Here is an 18,686-nt window from a genome sequence, read left to right on the forward strand (position 1 = left end):
AAGTCTTTTGTGTTATTTGATCTTTTTCCTCTTGTATTTGATTCCAGGTTTGTTTCCTTCTCATGAGACGAGCTCTAAGCGCTAACAATCTCAACAACTTTGATCCCGAACCTCATCGTGCTTTTCACTTAAGAAGAAGACAACAACGTGATCTTATTGCACAAGAGATGGATACGAATGGAAATAATGTTCCGTCGATTAATGTCTTGGATCAGCCATGTATGACCTTAGGTGACTATGTGAAGCCAAATCATCGAGGGCAAGTTTCAGGTGTGGTTCGACCTCCCGTTCAGCCTCATAACTTCGAGCTCAAGCCCTCTTTGATCAACATGGTTCAACAAAATCAGTTTGGGGGTTTCCCTTTTGAGAATCCACACCTACATTTGGCTACTTTCATTGATCTTATTGATACAGTGAAGATCCAAGTGAGTCAAGATGCACTCTTCTTGCACACATTCTCATTCTCACTATGAGATAGAGCAAAGGTTTGGTATAAGGCCATACTTCTTGGCTCTGTTCCCACTTGGGAGGATTTATCCAATGCATTTCTCGCCAAATATTTTCCTCCTAAGAAGACAGCTTGATATGGGAATAACCGTTAGGAGCTCGATCTAGACACTTATTGCTACCAAAAACACAAACAAAAGGGAGATCAAAGTGATCTACCAAAAATGAACACGAATGAACACAAAAGGAATAAATTATGGATTTTTAGACCCAAATGAAGAGAAAGGGATAGGAGTATTGGAAAACCGAAACTAACAAGCATGAAAGCCTTGAACTAGATGCACAAGAACCTCATACAATGACGCAACAACCCTACCATGTTGGCTTGATGAAGGTTGTGGAATTCCTACACCGATGAGCAACGGCTCGGAGAAGCACCAAATCTAGGTATAATTGACACAAACAACCATAACCGAGAAAGCACACACCAATAAACGCTCAAGAACTCTCAAGAACGTCTAATTGGAGGTAAGAAGGCATGAGACCTATTTTGGAGAGAAACTCTTTTTCATTCAAATAAATCTAACCAAATACAAGGAAGGAAAAAGCCTTAATACTCCCAAAGGGGGCCGGCCCATCCATGTCCAAATGATGAAAATACTAAGGTCCTAATCACACTTAAAACAACATAAAACAAGTCTAAAATCAGCATAAAACACATAGATGATTTTACAGCAACTAAGTCCTAGAAAACACACTAAACAATGCAAAGAAGTTCATAAAACAACAAGTACAATCCCAAAGCAACCTCTACAAGTTGATGCCTTCTAGGTGACTTCATCATTACCCTTGAAACATAGGAGTAATGGTGGTGATGTAAGATGTGTCAATGGCGATCCTTCATCATCCTCCCTTTCTTGAAAAGGATTCGACCATGAATCCAAGTGAGCATTGGTGCCGTCCTTGAAAAACTTGATTGAGTGGCCAAGTAGCGCTCCTTTGGTAACTAGTAGGGACGTGGGAGGTGGGCCTAGGAGGCTGGATTGTTCCAAAAAAAGGTCTGGCATCCTTGAGCTAGATGTAGGGGCGGTCTTCGGTGGGTTCCTTGCAGCCTCTTCTTCCTTTCCTTTAGCTTGTTCCAACTCCTTCTTTCTCATTCTTTTCCAAGTCTCGACAACCTGCGAAGGGGTCATTAGACAAGGAGTGACAAGTCTACCGCCATGCCTAAATGAGTACCTATTAGTATAAACATCATGAGCTACTCTTAAGTGAGTGTTACCTTTACTTGCTTATTCACTTTCAATTCTCCACACTCATTTATCTAATGTAGTATATATGGACTAGGATGTAAGAATGGGTGTAGTCCCAACTTAGAGACAAGCTCGGTGCTTGCAATGTTGTAACAACTCCCACCATCTATGACCACATCACACACCTTGTTCGTAACAAAGCATCTAGTATGAAATAATTTCTCTCTTTGGTTATCATCGCATAAATCAGATTTAGCATGCAAGGTGCGGTTGCAAAACAAAGAGTCTCCATCCATGTAAGATATCTCAATTGCATCTCCTAATTCATATCATGCTCCCTAATTTCAGATTCTAAGGGTTTGTCATCATCATTATCAGATTTCGAGTCATATCGTCCTAGTTGATTGACTATCATTACTCTCCTCTTGTTAGGACAATCTCGATGGTAGTGACCCTTACCCTTATATTTAAAGCATTCAATGGAGCTAGACTTAACATTAGAAGAAGAGGGATTAGAGACATTCCCTTTTGTTCCTTGATAGGGTGTGTTGGTTGACTTAGGAGGGTAGGTAGAGCTAGTGGGATCCTTCCTTGATCCTCCTTGATCATATGAAGAAGGCCTTGGCGGTTCACGGTCATAGGAGGGTGTTGAACGTGCATTAGTGTGCCAAGCGTCAGAGGGAGGGTTCAGCTTGCCACCTTTCTGGCCTCGGAGCTTGAACTTCGTCTCCACCTTGATGGCTAAGTGTAGGAGCTATGTCACGCTGTTATAAGGATAGAAACCAACCTCATTAGACAAATAAGGGTTAAGGATACTAAGATACCTTGCGATTGTTGATTCTTCATCCTCTACGACGCTTGCCTTTGACATAGCCATTTGCATAGGAGTTAAAGGGCATATGAGTTATTTAATTTAGGGGCAACTAGCACATATGATAAGTTAAAGGGCGATGAGTATTACTTGTTCATTAATTAAGGGGGGACTGAAAACTACTTTCTTCTCAGCTCTACTTTATACCTATGCCAGGATTCTAAGTTTGTCATCATTAGATAGGGGGAAATTGCTGGTTATATGAACTATCCCCTTAGTTCTTGTAACTAATAATGCCTCAGTTTTAATGATAACAAACAACCTTATGAACTAATATGTGTATCTAGTGGGATATCGCAGGAAATTGATAGGCCTTTGAGTTAATTAGGTTGTTTATGCATGGAAAGCAACGAGTTGAAGTAGAGTTACAAGAGCGAGTCCAGAAAGAAGAATAGAGCTTAACGCGCTTAACCAGGAGAAAGGAACCAAGTGACACTGGAGGGAACCAAACACATAGAGTGAAGAATCGAGCTGCAGAGAGGTAAATCACTATACAAAGAGGACGCGCTCAAGGGAACCAAATACACTGAAGGGGACCAAGCACGTATATATGGAAAGAAATCTTTGTCATGAGAGTGACTTTTGTATCATCATCCTCACCGTCATTGATGTCCATATTCTCAAGCACCTTCGTGAGTTTCAGCGTTGTTCCGGTGACTTCTTTTACTCGTAAGCCCTTTAGTGAGTCAACATTCTCTTGGTCGAAGAACTTGCCAAATATGTCGACTACTGGAAGCTTCTTGCAGTCTGGAGATATGAGAGCGATTCGTCAAGTGAGCTCGAATTTTTCGCGCATAGCATAGATGACAGCCAGTGTCTGCTCTGAGGGGGGGACGACTATGCCAGAGGCAGTCAATTTGTTGATCAGAATTGTGAAGCGTGACTGGCAGGCTGATACATTTTCACTAGGGAGTTGTTTGAAGGACTGAAACTCCCTTTGAAGCGTGAACAATCTGGTATCCTTCTGATCTTCACTTCCTCTGTGTATGGAGATGATGGCTTCCCACATGTCTTTGGTCATTTCTATGCCAATGACTTTGTCAATATCCGTGCGGGTGAGTCCACACAAGATCAGTTGTCAAGCTTTCACATTATTCTCCATCTTGACATAGTTCTCTGGTTTCCATTCTGCTCTTGCCTTCAACTCTGGAAGCACCTCGTCCCCAAACTATAATTTTCCAGCATCGGTAGTCTTGGGTTTGAATGAACGTCGTGTGCACTCCCATCCACCAATCAAGTTCTCCTTCTCAAAGCTGGTGAGGCTTGTTGAAGAACATGCCGAGGTTGAATTCAGAGTTCTTCATTGCCGTATTGTAATTGGATCCTTCTCTAATACGAATTGTGGATCGTGAAGATCTTAGACCTAACTAAAGATTGAACTTTTGTGCGGAGATACAAGACTAAGAACAATTAAACACTTAACTCCAAAACGATTGTTGATTTGATTTCTCGTAGGACTTACAACTATTAGGCGAACACACAGTTCTTAGTTTCTTCCTAAACTCTCCTAATTATTGCCTAAATCCTAAATCAAGATGAACTCTCTCTCTCTCTCGTGTTCAACAACAACGTTAAAGGTAAATGGACTAAACTATTTATACTATGGCATAATCACCGGGAATTAGTTACCTAAAAGCATGATAATAGTTATAAATAAACTACTAAATCTAAACTAGCCGAGTATAATAAAAAACTTGCTTCAACAATTAAGATCTCGAATCTGGTAAATCTTTGTCGTATCAAATCTTTCCTTCTATAGCACCTTGAAATATTTCTTTCCATATATACGTGATCGGTCCCCTTCAGTGTATCCGGTTCCCTTGAGCGCGTCCTCTTTGTATAGCTCTTTACTTCTCTGCAGCTCGATTCTTCACTCTTAGTGTTCGGTTCCCTCTAGTGGCACTCGGTTCCCTTGCTCCTGGTTAAGCGCTATTCTTCTTGCTGGACTCGCTCTTGTAACTGTACTTCAGCTTGTTGCTTTCCATGCATAAACCACCTAATTAACTCAAAGGCCTATCGATTTCCTGCGATATCTCACTCGACACACATATTAGTTCATAAGATTGTTTGTTATCATTAAAACTGAGGCATTATTAGTTACCAGAACTAAGGGGCTAGTTCATATAACCAACAGCATGGCATTGAATGTTTCCTCCGCACTCATTGAACCTTGTTTGAGGTTCTAAAGCTTTTGAAAAAGGTCTCGGGTGTGATGGGGAGGTACAAAACGGGTCCTCATGAGAGCCTTCATTTGCTCCCAAGAAACTACATCCGAATCAAGTGTTCGTGTCCTATCATTCACCAAGTTGTTCCACCGTGTCATTGCATAACCATGGAACTCTAAGGCTGATAATTGGACCTTCTTAAGCTCGGGGAAGTTATGGCATGACCAAATTTGTTCAATCTTAGTCTCCCAATCCATGTAGACATACGGGTCACACTTTCCCTCGAATGTGGAATCTTGACCTTCACCTTCCCTACACCATCTTGTTCTTACTCTCGGACTCCTTGTTCACGTCCTTGCTCATGCCCCATTTGTTGTGGTACTCCTCTCTATCCCTCATAATCCATGTCATTGCCTCGGTAATCCTGAAATTCATGAGAAAACGCACGTCTATTGTTAGGATAGTAATGAGGAGGAGTGTACTCCCTTGGGGTATAGGCCGGGTTAGGGAATGGGTACCCGGGTCTAGGGTACTTTCCAAATTCTTGAGGGGATGGGTAGGACAGTGTGTAGATCGGTGGAGGTATAGTGTGTGAGTACAAGGGTTGTTGAGGTGGCTGCCCGGTTAGTGGAGGCATTGGTGGACCATTCATGGCAACTTGATAGGCGGTTGTTGAATGCCCTAATGGTGACCGACTAGCTGGGTTAGAAGATCCTCCTATCTCAAAGTTTGAGCCTAAATGGTTAGGTAGTGGAGGTAAGGCAGGGCGAGTCTCAACGGCTTCGAACATAGCATTCATCCGGTCTAGGTTGACGTTCATGTTCTTGAACATAGATATTAACTTCGGGTGTATGGGTGATGGACTCCTTTGCTCTCTTGTGGGTGACTGAGACATGATCACAACAAAATCAAACAATGAACTAAGTTATGTTAGGCAATAATAAATCCTTATAAGTGTTTCCCAACCCAATGTGTATGTCACTTCCTCTCTATAGATGTTGAAACAAGCTCGATTGGTGGATTGCGTTGGGAGTATCAATTGCTCATGAATTATGGTGTTATCTCAGCCTCAAAGGAGTGGTAGGATCTGCTGTAACTCGGTTCTCAAATGTAACACTCAACAAAAGAAGCAAAACAACAAAGAAAGACACAAAACAAGAGAAAAAACAAACAACACTCTAGGAATATATTGCAAGTATGTAATGCAATTCACAATCAACTTTGAAAGTCTAGAAATCAAGAAAGAGAAGTAACTTAGGAAAAGCTGTGAATTGAGCCAATGGGACCGTTTTCCTTAAGAGAAACCAGGTTGGTGCTCGAAAAGGTGTTAGGTCGTGGCTTGGGTCAAGTGCTAGGCTAAGGTGACTTGTGCACGCACGGCTGGTCAAGGAGGGTGTGTGTGGCTAGGGTTACGCAGGGCATGACACTTGATGTCAATGGCGTGCACAGGGAGCTAGGGCTAGTTGTAGGCTAGCATTGCTAGAGCTACGCTCTCAAGATGTGCGACACTCAGCTTTGGCAAGGGCGCGCGACAATTATGGTTTGCCTTCAAGTGCGCGACAGGGATAATGAGCAAGCAAGCTTGGCGTGCAATGGGGTGCGCGACACTTGGTGGATCTGCGGAACTAGCTAGGGTTTGCAAGGGCATCGCCTATGAACCTGCTCGGGAATGTTGTGAACCCAACAACACCAATTAGGGTTAGGGCACGTCGCAATGCGCGCTGCGAGGAGATGATGCGCGCAAGTAGAAGAAAGCGACAACGGGTTTGGCAACGCGTTGGGACGATGAACTTGCGCAGCAATGGCTTGAACCTGCGTGTGATGGATAGGCTATAGCACACACTGCCTGAGCGATGGCTCTTAGGAGGTGATGAACCTTCCCGGGGAGATGTTGAACCTGCGGTGCTACTTGAGCGATGGCATAGGCGTGCGCGGCAGGGCAGTATGCGAGAACGCGCCGAATCTAGGGTTAGCTAAGTGGAGCGCGGCACTGAGGAGAGCGATGCTGAAGGAGCAACGCTCTAGGGTTTGGTCTGGCGCGAGTGAACGGCACCGCAAGGCGATGACCTATAAACCTGCTCGATGATATGGTGAACCTGCACGCACAACAAGGGGGGAAGAGCTAGGGTTGGTGCGGCACTCCTTGAATGTAGCTTAGACCTTGACTTAAGTGTAGATCTCTTAATTTAATCAACAATAAGATACACTTAATCGTAGATACACATTACATACACATAAAAGATCAACTTGGACGTTCTTTTCTCTTCTTCTTTTTCTGTGTGTAACCGTCCACTTCTTTTTCTTTTTCTTATTTTTCTTTTTGAATTTACAATTTACAAAATATTAATGCCTACAAAGATTAATGCCAATAAAAAAATAGATCATGGGAAAGTGTGTGAGTGGTGGGAGCCGGCGGTTACAACTGTCTTGGATGGCGGTTGGAGGGTGGTTGGAGGGTGGTTCGGGGGTAGTTTTGTGGAGGTGGTGGCCGGCCTTGTGAGGTGGTGTAGAGGTGGTGTTGATGGCTGGTTTAGGGCAGTTTTATGGCCAGAATTTAGTGGTGGTGGTGGCCGGTTTGTGAGCTTCCCAACCTGATCTTCCTTAGGCTCAAACAACCTCCAAATCACTCAAGTCAAGCCAGCTTTCAAGCCTCCTCTTAGATCGCACAATCTCACCAAAAATCACACATAAAATGAAAACAGAAGGACTCAAAATGACCAAGAACAATTCGGCCAAAGGTGAAGAAGTTTCCTTGATGTAAGGGCCGAATTTGATTGTTCTTGTGGTAGAAAAGGTGTCAATTAGCTCTGATACCAATTTGATATGGGGATCACCATTAGGAGCTTGATCTAGAAACCCATTGCTACCAAAACACAAACATAAGGGAGATCAAAGTGATCTACCAAAAATGAACACAAATAAACACAAAAAGGGATAGATTAGGGCATTTTAGACCCAAATAAAGAGAAAGGGATAAGAGTAATGGAAAACCAAAACTAACAAGCATGAATCCCTTGAACTAGATGCACAAGAACCCCATACAATGAAGCAACGACCCTACCATGTTGGCTTGATGAAGGCTGCGGAATTCCTACACCAAAACAATGAACAACGGCTAGGAGAAGCACCAAATCTAGGTAGAATTGACACAAACAACCAGAACCGAGCAAGCACACACCAATAAACGTTTAAAAACTCTCAAGAACGTCTAATTGGAGGTAAGAAGGGATAAGACCTATTTTGGAAAGATTTTTTTTCATTCAAATAAATCTAACCAAATACAAGCAAGGAAAAGGCCTTAAATACTCCCAAATGGGGTCGACCCATCTATGTATAAATGATGCAAATACTATGGTCCTAAGCACACTTAAAACAACATAAAACAAGTCTAACATCAGCATAAAACACATGGCTGATTTTCAAGCAACTAAGTCTTAGAAAACACACTACACAATGCAAAGAAGTTCATAAAACAACAAGTACAATCCCAAAGCAACATCTACAAGTTGAGGCCTTCTAGGTGACTTCTTCATTACCCTTGAAACATAGGAGTAATGGTGGTGGTGAAAGAGGTGCCAATGGTGATCCTTCATCACAGAAGAGATGAGAAATCAGATTCTAGCCTTCTAGATGAAAGATGTTGAATCTCTTTATAAAGGTTGGGAGATATTCAATGAGCTATTGATGTTTTTCCCTCATCACGGGTAAGAGAAGTGGACTTTTCTATATATCTTCTATAATGCAATTTACAGTTGTACTAGAGTTATTATTGATGCTTCAGCTGGAGGTAGAATCATGTCAATGGATGTTGAGGAAGCATGGGATTTGATCGAGGAAACCGCTCAACACTCTCATTACTATAGTGATGCTCGGTCACTTCCTAAGAAGGAGACTGGGTTGTATGAGGTGAATTCTGAGACACGCCAACAAGCTCAAATAGAGGCTATGCAACAAGAGATCAAGAGGCTGAATTTGGCGGTTCAAAAGTCCAAAGAGTATGGGGTAGGGTCATCCTCTCATGATATATCTAATGTGGTTTGTCAGTTTTGTGGAGAGAGTGACCATATTATTTTATCATGCCAGCATTTCAGTGCTCAAAGTGAAACCCAAGGAGAGGCGAACTACATGAATAACTTTAATCAGGGTCCTAGGAATGATCCATATTCCAACACCTATAACCCCGGTTGGAGAAATCAACCTAACCTCTCTTGGGGCGATCAAGATGCTCCTAGACAACCCCCCGGTTTCCAACCACGACCTCCTCCACCATAAAATCAAGAGCTTTCTCAACCATCTGATGACTTTATACTTCAACTGATCATTAATGAGCTTCAGAACATTAACAAGAAATTGGAAGGTCGTGATAGTTTGCATGCTCAATATGCAAAGAATGCTGTTAGACTACATGATCATGTTTCGGGCCAAACTGAGGCCAATCCAAAAGGAAAAATCAATGATGTGTCCTTTAGGAGTGAAAAGAAACTTGAAGATCCTAAAGTGGTGGATCTTAAGAAGAAATGTGTTGCTATTGAGGAATCCGAAGAATATGTGGTTCAAGAGAAAGAGCGGAAGGAAGTGCCTAAGTATGTACCACCACCACCATTGAAGCCTCCTCTTCCTTTCCCACATAGGAGAGCCCAAGCTCAGCTGGATCACCAATTTGGCAAATTTGTGGAGGTGTTGAAGAAACTTTGCACCAACATTCCCCTTCACCGAAGCTCTCAAGAAAATTCCAACTCATGTGAAGTTATTGAAGGAGATCCTACCCAACAAGAGAAACCTTGATGATTACTACATCGTTGCTTTGACCAGGAGTGTAGCATTCTCATCCAAAACAAGTTGTCACCTAAGCTTGAAGATCCAAGCAGCTTTAATGTTCCTATGGTGATAGGTAAGAGTACCTACCACACTTTGTGTGATTTGGGTGCTAGCGTGAGCATCATTCCTTTGTCCATATGCAAGGAGCTTGATCTCGGAGAGCCTACACCGTGAGGATGGCTCTACTCATGGCCAATAGATCTAGGATATGCCCGGTTGGTATTTGGAGGACATTCCCATCCAAATCGGCAAGTTCTACATCCCGATTGATTTCATTGTCCTCAATATTCCCGTTGATTCTCCTATTCCAATATTAGTTGGACGACCCTTCCTAGCTACCACGGGTGTCTAATTTATGTGAATCAGGGTGTTCTCTCCTTCAATATTGAGGAAGAGAAAATTGAATTCAACTTTCCTAAAGTTGTTAAGCAGCATGCTTTTGAGCATGATGTTTCTAGCTTGGATATGGTTGACAAGGCAACCCAAGAATCCTTGATGGTCATTATGATTCATGATCCCTTGGAGTATTATTTGACTGAGAGTGTGACTCGAGCTGACAACCTAGAGCTACTTGTTGATGTGCTTTCAGAGTTGGAGTTTACTAACGAGATACCCGAGACCGTTATTGAGACCCATGCTAGTGAAGACATTTCCCCATGAGGAAACTTGAGAGGCACCAAAAGTGGAGTTGAAGACACCTCCATCCAATTTGAGGTATGAGTTCCTTGGACCTAATTCTACTTATCCTGTGATTATTAATGCTAGTCTAAGTTATTGTGAAATTAATAAATTGTTGCATGAACTTAGATTGCATAAGAAAGTCATAGGATATTCCATTGATGATCTAAAAGGAATTATACCCTCCATGTTAATGCATAGGATATTAATTCAAATGACCATAAACCCACCATTGAGCTTCAAAGAATATTTAATCCTATCATTAAAAAAGTAGTGAAAAAAGAAGTGCTTAAATTGTTTGATGGACATTATATATCCTATCATGCAACCTCTTGATTGGGATCTCCCAATTGAGCTGATGTATGATGCAAGTGATCATGTTGTACGGGTTGTTCTTGGCCAAAGGAAGGAAAAGAAGCTACACGTTATCTACTATGCGAGTAGAACTCTTGACGGAGCTCAGGTGAACTATGATACCACATAAAAGGAGTTGCTCTATAGTGTTTTCTTTTGAGAAGCTCAGGTCCTATTTGTCTGGTGCCAAAGTCATTGTCTACACCGACAATGCTTCTATCAGGTATCTCTTGAGGAAGAAGGAGGAAAAACCTAGACTTATTCGTTGGATTCTTCTTCTTCAAGAGTTTGACTTGGAGATTAGAGATAAAAAGGGGGTCAGAGATTTTGGCTGTTGATCACCTCTCTGATTGATTCTCGAATAGTTGGAGAGCACTAAGGATGAACCTCACATTGATGACTCCTTTCCTGATGATCACTTTTTCTAAATCACTGATGAGGTCTTGGCGCTTGCGAAGTCAAAGTTGCCATGGTTTGCTGACTTTGTCAATTACTTGGGTTTGCAATGAGTTACCTCCTAAGTTGTCCTTTCAACAGAAGAAGAAATTCATGTATGATTTTAGGCGTTATTATTGGGTTGAGCCATTACTATTCAAGAGGTGTGATGATTGGGTGATTAGAAGGTGTAATCCCGAGGAGGAGGTAGAGAGTGTTATCGTTCATTGTCATTCTCTACCATATGGAGGTCATTATAGTTCATCCAAGACTACCTCCAAGATTCTTAATTCCTCTCTTTATTGGCATTCAATGTTCAAAGATGTGCACCGCTTTATTGCTTCTTGTGATGCTTGTTAGCGCACCGCTAACATTTCTAGGAGGAATGAGATGCCTTTACAAAATATTCAAGAGGTTGAGATTTTTGATGTGTAGGGAGAGAATTTTATGGGACCTTTTCCGCCGGCTTGCTCTAACAAGTACATTCTTGTGGCGGTTGATTCATGTCCAAGTGGGTTGAAGCTATCACCTCTCCAACAAATGACTCGAGAGTTGTGTCCAAGTTCTTCAACAAAGTGATATTCCTATATTCGGAACCCCGAAGGTTGTGATTAGTGATGGAGGTTCATACTTTATTGAAAAGAAGTTTGAGGCTTTGCTGAAGAAGTACGGGGTGACTCACAAGGTTGCAACACCGTACCATCCTCAAACAAGTGGTCAAGTTGAGGTCTCTAACCAAGAGATCAAGAGCATACTGGAGAAAATGGTTTCCCCGTCTCGCAAGGATTGGTCAATGAAGATTAGTGATGCTCTTTGGGCGTATTGGACGACTTCAAGACTCCTATTGGCACCACCATGTACCGACTTGTCTATGGGAAGTCTTGTCACTTATCGGTAGAGTTGGAGCACAAAGCTTATTGGTCATTAAATTGTTCAATTATGATATGAAAGAAGCCGGTGCGAAGAGGATACTTCAATTACAAGAGTTGGAAGAGCTAAGGTTAGATGCTTACGAGAGCGCTCATATCTACAAAGAACGTACTAAGAGATGACATGACAAGCATATTATTCTGAGAGATATTCAAGAAGGTGACATTGTCTTGCTCTTCAACTCCAGCTTAAGGCTTTTTCCGAGCAAACTAAAGTCAAGATGGAGTGGTCGGTTTCAAGTACGCAAGGTGTACCCACAGGTGCAATAGAAATATGGAGTGAAGCGACTGGACAATTCAAGGTGAATGGAAAATGCTTGAAGAAGTACATCAATGGAGACCCATTCGAGAAGTTCGCTTCTCTCTACCTTGACCTGAATTGCTAGGAACCTACGGATGGTCAAGCTAACAACCTAAAACAAGCACTTGATGGGAGGCAACCCATCTGTACGTATTTCCCGTCTCATTGTCGTTGTATATAAATAAGTATCTCTCTTAAAAACAAAAAAAGGGGCAGCCCTGTCATTCAGCCCAAAACCCGACCGAGTAACCGGCCGTGTATGGGCTGCAGAGCTATACTCGGCCTGGGACCCGGCCGAGTATAGGGCCGTGTATACGGGCCAGGTTAATACTCGTCCCAAAGACCCGACCGAGTACCAGGCCGTGTACGGGCTACAAGGTTTTCCTCGGCCCGAGACCCGGCCGAGTTTCGAGCCCGCACTGTTGTTATAAAAAATGGTCAAAGCCCTAATTTGCGCAGCCGTTCTCCACCATTCTCCATGCTGCTCTCATCCACTGTGCGCCCCTCGTCCCTGCTGCTATCGTCTGCAGCCACCACAGCCGCGCACCCCTCCTCCCTGCGCACCACCACACCTCATCCACGCATCCTCTTGTGCACACAAGGGGTGAATCGATTCAATCTAGCCCTAATTTCAGCCCTCTCGTACTCTAGTTGGTTTGATTCTTCGTCTACTACGCTTCTCCTAATCTATTCAAGAGATTATTTGGGTAAATTGCTCCTCTTTTACCTTGATTTAAATTTCTAGGGTTTATGTCAAAAATTGATGAAATTGATTGAATTGAGGATGAAATTGGTTTGAATTGTGGGAGTATGATGCTTGTGTTGATTGGTTTTTCTCTAGATTTTATTGTTTATGTGGGGATTTCATGTTAATTTGGCTTTTAGTTGAATTTGTTATTTTGTCCACGTGTAAATTGTTGAACGTCTAGTATTCTCTTGCATTCTTGTGGGGCCGGTGTGCCAAATTGCGCTATTGTTGTGGTCGTTCTTGCCGGAACGATAAAATTGTGGTTTGCTTGTCTTGTTGTGCTTGTTTCTTTATGTGTAGGTGCTTGCATTTCTCCATATCTTCTCGGGGTACGAATAGAGCAGAAGTACATGCTTCTTCCTCTATGGCGCGTCTTCCTCCTCCTCGGCTCAGGGATGACGCTCCCGCCTCCATGGGTGTTTGGTTCATGTCTGTTAAGAGCATCGCTCGATTTGAGATTATAAAGAAGCGGAGGTTGGTACCGCCACAATTTCTAGACTTTGAGTTGCTCGATTCCATGGGTATTCCTGATGATATTGAGTTATTGGCCGAGATTTGGGGTGGACGAGATTCATTCATCTTTGAGAGCCTACTTATAGGAGTCTTACACTCGAGTTTATGAGTACTCTTGAGTGTGATCTCATGTGTGATGAAGGATTCAGTGACGAGATTTGCAGATTCCATCTTGGTAATGTTGCTTGGGAGCTCGACTTGGTGACTATTAATACGATCTTTCGATTTCCTACCTCTGGGGGTCCTCGGGAGAGTCTTGTGTCACCTTTTGTCGTGCCCGGCAGTTCTGGGGAACCATTGGTTCCGGCAATTATGACACTACACGGACTAAGGCTACTAGTGTTACCAATCCAACGATTAGAGTTTTCCTTCGCTTCATGGCTCACACATCTTTGGGCGAGGCAACGGGGGAGAGAACGCTGCTACCAAGAAAGAGGTGATGGTCGTTTGTGCAGCCTTACATAAGCATAGGATTGACTCTGGCGGCTTCATGATGGGACACCTGAATTCGGTGTGCAAGAAGGATAAGGGGACCATTGCTAGGTAGCTTGGTGACTCTATTTTCCAAGCACTTTCATGTCGACTTGACCGGACGTCCTGATATTGTTGACCCGCTCCCTCTTGGCTTGCTCCATAATATGAGGGTGCTTTATCGATACCGTGACACGTTGTATTGGGATCTTTCCCCATGGGATGGTGGTCGTCTTCTCCGTCTCCCTAATACGGAGAGAGTTTCTCTCGATGAATCAGCCAACTGGAAGGTCACCGTTCATGCTCCTGATCCTACTCATGACCAGTTGAAGGCTGGCCCATCCGACATGCTTGATTATTTGATGGAAGACGCGGTTACGGTGGATATTGACGATGATGAGGCCGATGAAGATTTCGACCCTGATGCTGCTCGGGTGGAATCTAGGCATGTTGTTGAGAGTTTCCTTTCCCCGTCCGATCCGCGCATATATGAGATGGCTAAGAGGATTCACCGTGATATGATGGACGGGCTTGCCTCTTTGCACGCCCGCTAGGACACCATGGTTGCTGACATATGTGTTCTCTAGGGTCGACCTTCTCCTTGATCACCTTCTCTAGAGTAGTTCATTGTGAGTCCTTTTCTTCCTTTTGTTTTTTACTTCTACATTGGGGACAATGTAAGTTTTAAGCTTGGGAGAGGGAAGTACTTTATGTTTGCATTGCATGTAGGTTTGAGTCATTAGTTGCATTTTCGTTTTTCCTTTGCTTTTGTTTGATTTTTTGTGTGTCGGTTATCATATTTCCCTGCTTTTCCTTTGTGGATTCTTAAAAATGGTGCATTGACTGTGAATCTCTTTAATATGCTTTAGCTATTAATATTACAATTGCGTTATGAGGATGATTTGATTGATTAAGTTTTTGACATTGACTTGAGCATGTGGACTTTGATTAAGATTCGTTAGGGCCGAACTACATTTGCATAAGTCATCTCATCTCATATTTGTATCATGTTGTTTATATTTTCTTCCTTCTTCTTCATAAAAAAAATATTTTAAAAAATTAATAGTAATAGGTGGTGAGGATCCTAGCGTGATAGTCAGAAGAGCATGCGATCTCCTTGGTGTGAAATATCACTCCGGGTTTGATCTTTCATGACAGTGTGATAGTCAGAAGAGCATGCAATCTCTGTGGTGTGAAAGATCATTATGGGTTCGATCCTCCATGGCAGTACGGGGAGCTTCATTAGTGGGTCTGGACAGTAAAACAGACGGACCCGACACCCCAGGAATCAATAAAAAATAAATAAGTGAAGAAGAAGAAAATGAAGCAATGTATGCCAACGTGGTACTTCTTAGGTTGGGTTGTGATTATTGTGTTTAATATCGATTGTGTTGGAACTAATGTTATCTTTTCATTGATTGAGAAGCATGCTAGGAAGGAGTTTGTCTTATGTTTGATCTTTCGTTATTATCGTTCATATGTCACTTGGATAGAGACAACGTTTGTATATTCTTTGGATTTATTGTGTGTGCCTGCTTGGGACAAGCAAGGTTCAAGCTTGGGGGATTTTGATAGCATGCATTTTAGGCTAGTTTAGGTCATGTTTATTTTATCTAAATAGAGTCGTTTTACTTCTTTCTAGTCTTATTTTATTTTATTTTCATAGATTTTCCTAGTGTCGGAGTCTACTCTTGTGTTTGATGATTTCAGGTGTTTAAGAGGCAATTTCTTTGGAGATTACGAGCAATGATATGATGGTGTTCGAGTTGAAGGATTGGAGATACGATGCCAAGGTGGGAACTTAACTAAAAGGTGTCAAGGAAGGACGAGATGGAGCCGAGACGAACCACAGCTGAAGCGGAAGGAAAATGGAGCAACTCGGCCGAGTTTCGGGCTGAGTTGCGTCTCTCCCCTCACCCTAAGCTTTGATCTATGTAATTTATTGTAATTGGAGGGTTATTTGGGGGGATTACTTAGAGAAGTTACACTTGGCAGAGGAAAAGGACAATAGTTGGCGTAAGTGTGTTGATTTCAGGACGATCAACGATTTCACGGTCAAGTACCCGCACCCTATCCCACCAATTGATGACATGTTGGACGAGCTGTATGGAATCTCTACCTTCTTCGAGATCGATCTAGGCAGCATTTACCCTCAAATATGGATGAAGAAAGACGATGAGTGGAAAACTGCATTCAAGACGAAATGTGTAGGTTGTATGAGTGGTTAGTAATGTCTTTTTGTTTAACTAATGCTTCTTCCAATTTTATGCGTCCTATAAACCATGTATTGAAGCCCTATATAGGTTGATTTGTGGTGGTTTACTTTGATGATATCCTTATATACAACAACTGAACAAGTCTGAGGAAGAGCATATCGAGCATCTAAGGGAAGTGTTATCCACTCTATTGTGCAATTGTATGGTAACCTGAAGAAGTGTGATATTTTCACTAACCAAGTTGTGTTTTTGGGCTTTGTAGTGAATTCTCAAGGGCTGCAAGTTGATCCAGCAATTACAAATTGGCCAACACCGACATGCCTAGGCAACGTGCACAACTTCCACAACATATTTGGCTTCTATAGGTGGTTTGTTCAAGAATTTAGCACCATTGCAGCCTATCTTAATAAGATTAGCAAGAAGAATAAACTATTCAAGTAAGGATAAGCACAAGAGACGGCTTTCAAGACTTTAAATGAGCAACTTACAACATCTTTTTTCTAGGTCGAATGTGGCGCTTTGATATCGGCAGACGAGTCCTCGTGAAAAAAAAATAAACCTATTGCTTTCTTCTCTCAAAATTGAAAACGTGCATGTTTGGATACTCTGATAGTGAATTGTATGCTTTATATCATTGCTTGAAAAATTAGCACAGATAAAAAAATCCTAAATAGATGAGTTAGATAGAAGGCACGCAGACAGATGAAATTTATTGAAACATTCCCTTATTTGATCACTCTGGATGTTATTTCTTCTAATCTCTAAATGAACAAGTATCAGCAGCTGGGCTAAGGCATTGTCAACGAAACAGCATCATTCAAGCACACATTTGGTGTTTCTATTACATAGCCAAACATGATGTTACCTTGTATCGCAATAGACAAGCTTCAGATCTTGTTCAAAAGGCTATACAATGTTAGTTCGAAACCAGAGAACGAGAACAATGGAGTTACCGAAATGTTTGGGCCGTCGAATAAAATCACCAATGGAAAAACCGAAAACGGAAGATTGATGCGCCACGGTATGAGAGTCGTTGGCTTAGAAACGATTTCGCCCAGACCACCGGAGCTTAGTCTGAGAGGGCGTTGTCCCCCAAGATTAACACAACACCCTTCGCACGCGAGCTCTCGCGGGAGAAGGATTGGAACCACAGGAATATGCTCAGAAACGAAGAGAGAAAGGAGAGAGTTTTTGTTGTAAATCAGTGTGTTTAAAATGAGCAGCAAGAGCTCGGTTTTATAGAGCAATCTTTACCTACCACAAGTAAAGGCTCTACCTACCACCGCAGTTAAATGCTCACCAAGAAATCAGGTTTTCAAGAGAAAAGCAGGTTTTACCTACCACAAATAAAGGTTCTTTGAAAACACAAATTGGAAGAATCGAGAACGCAATTACTTTGTGATTCAATTTCCGATGCCCAAAAATTACTGAAAGTAGCAAAACCGGCCACCCACCGCACACGTGTCACGAACACGAACACGAACCGGACCGGACCCGACCCGCCCGCCCGCCCGAATAGACGGGCGGCGGCGGCGGTGCGCGTGAGGGGGACTTCTTTTCCAAGTTATCTAACCCTCACTACTCTTACCCACTATATAAACAAGTAAAGTTTCACTTCTACTAGTCGATGTGGGATGGAGATACAAGGCTAAAAACCACTTTCTACACTTCAGCACTATATAAAACTCAACAATCCCCCACAAGTGCAGAAGTATAGTAGAAAGGTTTGAAAAACAAGTTCTGAGCATATCTATACAAGTTTTGAAGCTTAAGCAAAGGTATCTTACGATTTGAACCTCTACGTAGTGAAAGTCAAGTAGTTCTATCATAAGGAGAGTGAACAAGTCTGGAACTCTCCTCATTCAAGGATTGTCCTTAACAACACACTTCTCGTCAAAACATTCCTGCGGTTCCTCGATAAGCGTTTAGCCACAACTATCTCGGGATGGTACAAAACGCTCTAGAAAGATCACCCGAATCTTTCATAGAAGGAGGCTAACACTTCACACTCTGGTAGGTGATTCATCAAATTCTTGTCACACAAGAACCGCCCAATATGGGCTATGAAAACATTAAGAGTCTATGACTCAACCTCACATAATATCATCGGTGAACTCATCAAGTCCGTCTCAGTAGGACCACCCAAATTAAGGCTATGAGATCATTAAGAGCTATAGCTCAACCTACACATACACTAGTCGTAAGAATGGGAATTAGTGTATACCATATGAGTCTTTTCACGGCTTCGTTTGACCACAACGGGGATCCACCGAGAATTCCTCAACACATGGGCTTTAGTCCCATTCCTCTTGACGAATCAAGGACCAACCTTCGGTTCGGTCCCTTAGTCAAAGGATCAGCTATGTTCCTCTCTATCCTCACATACTCTAGGCCAATTACACCATTCGTTATGAGTTGTCTCACAGACTCATGTCTAATCTGAATGTGTCTCTTCTTGCCATTATAGGCATTGTTCTTGGCTACGCCAAT

The sequence above is a fragment of the Phyllobates terribilis genome, unplaced genomic scaffold (assembly GCF_046119375.1).
Source record: "Phyllobates terribilis strain yellow unplaced genomic scaffold, ASM4611937v1 Scaffold_3426__1_contigs__length_79119, whole genome shotgun sequence".
Classification (NCBI taxonomy): Eukaryota; Metazoa; Chordata; class Amphibia; order Anura; family Dendrobatidae; genus Phyllobates; species Phyllobates terribilis.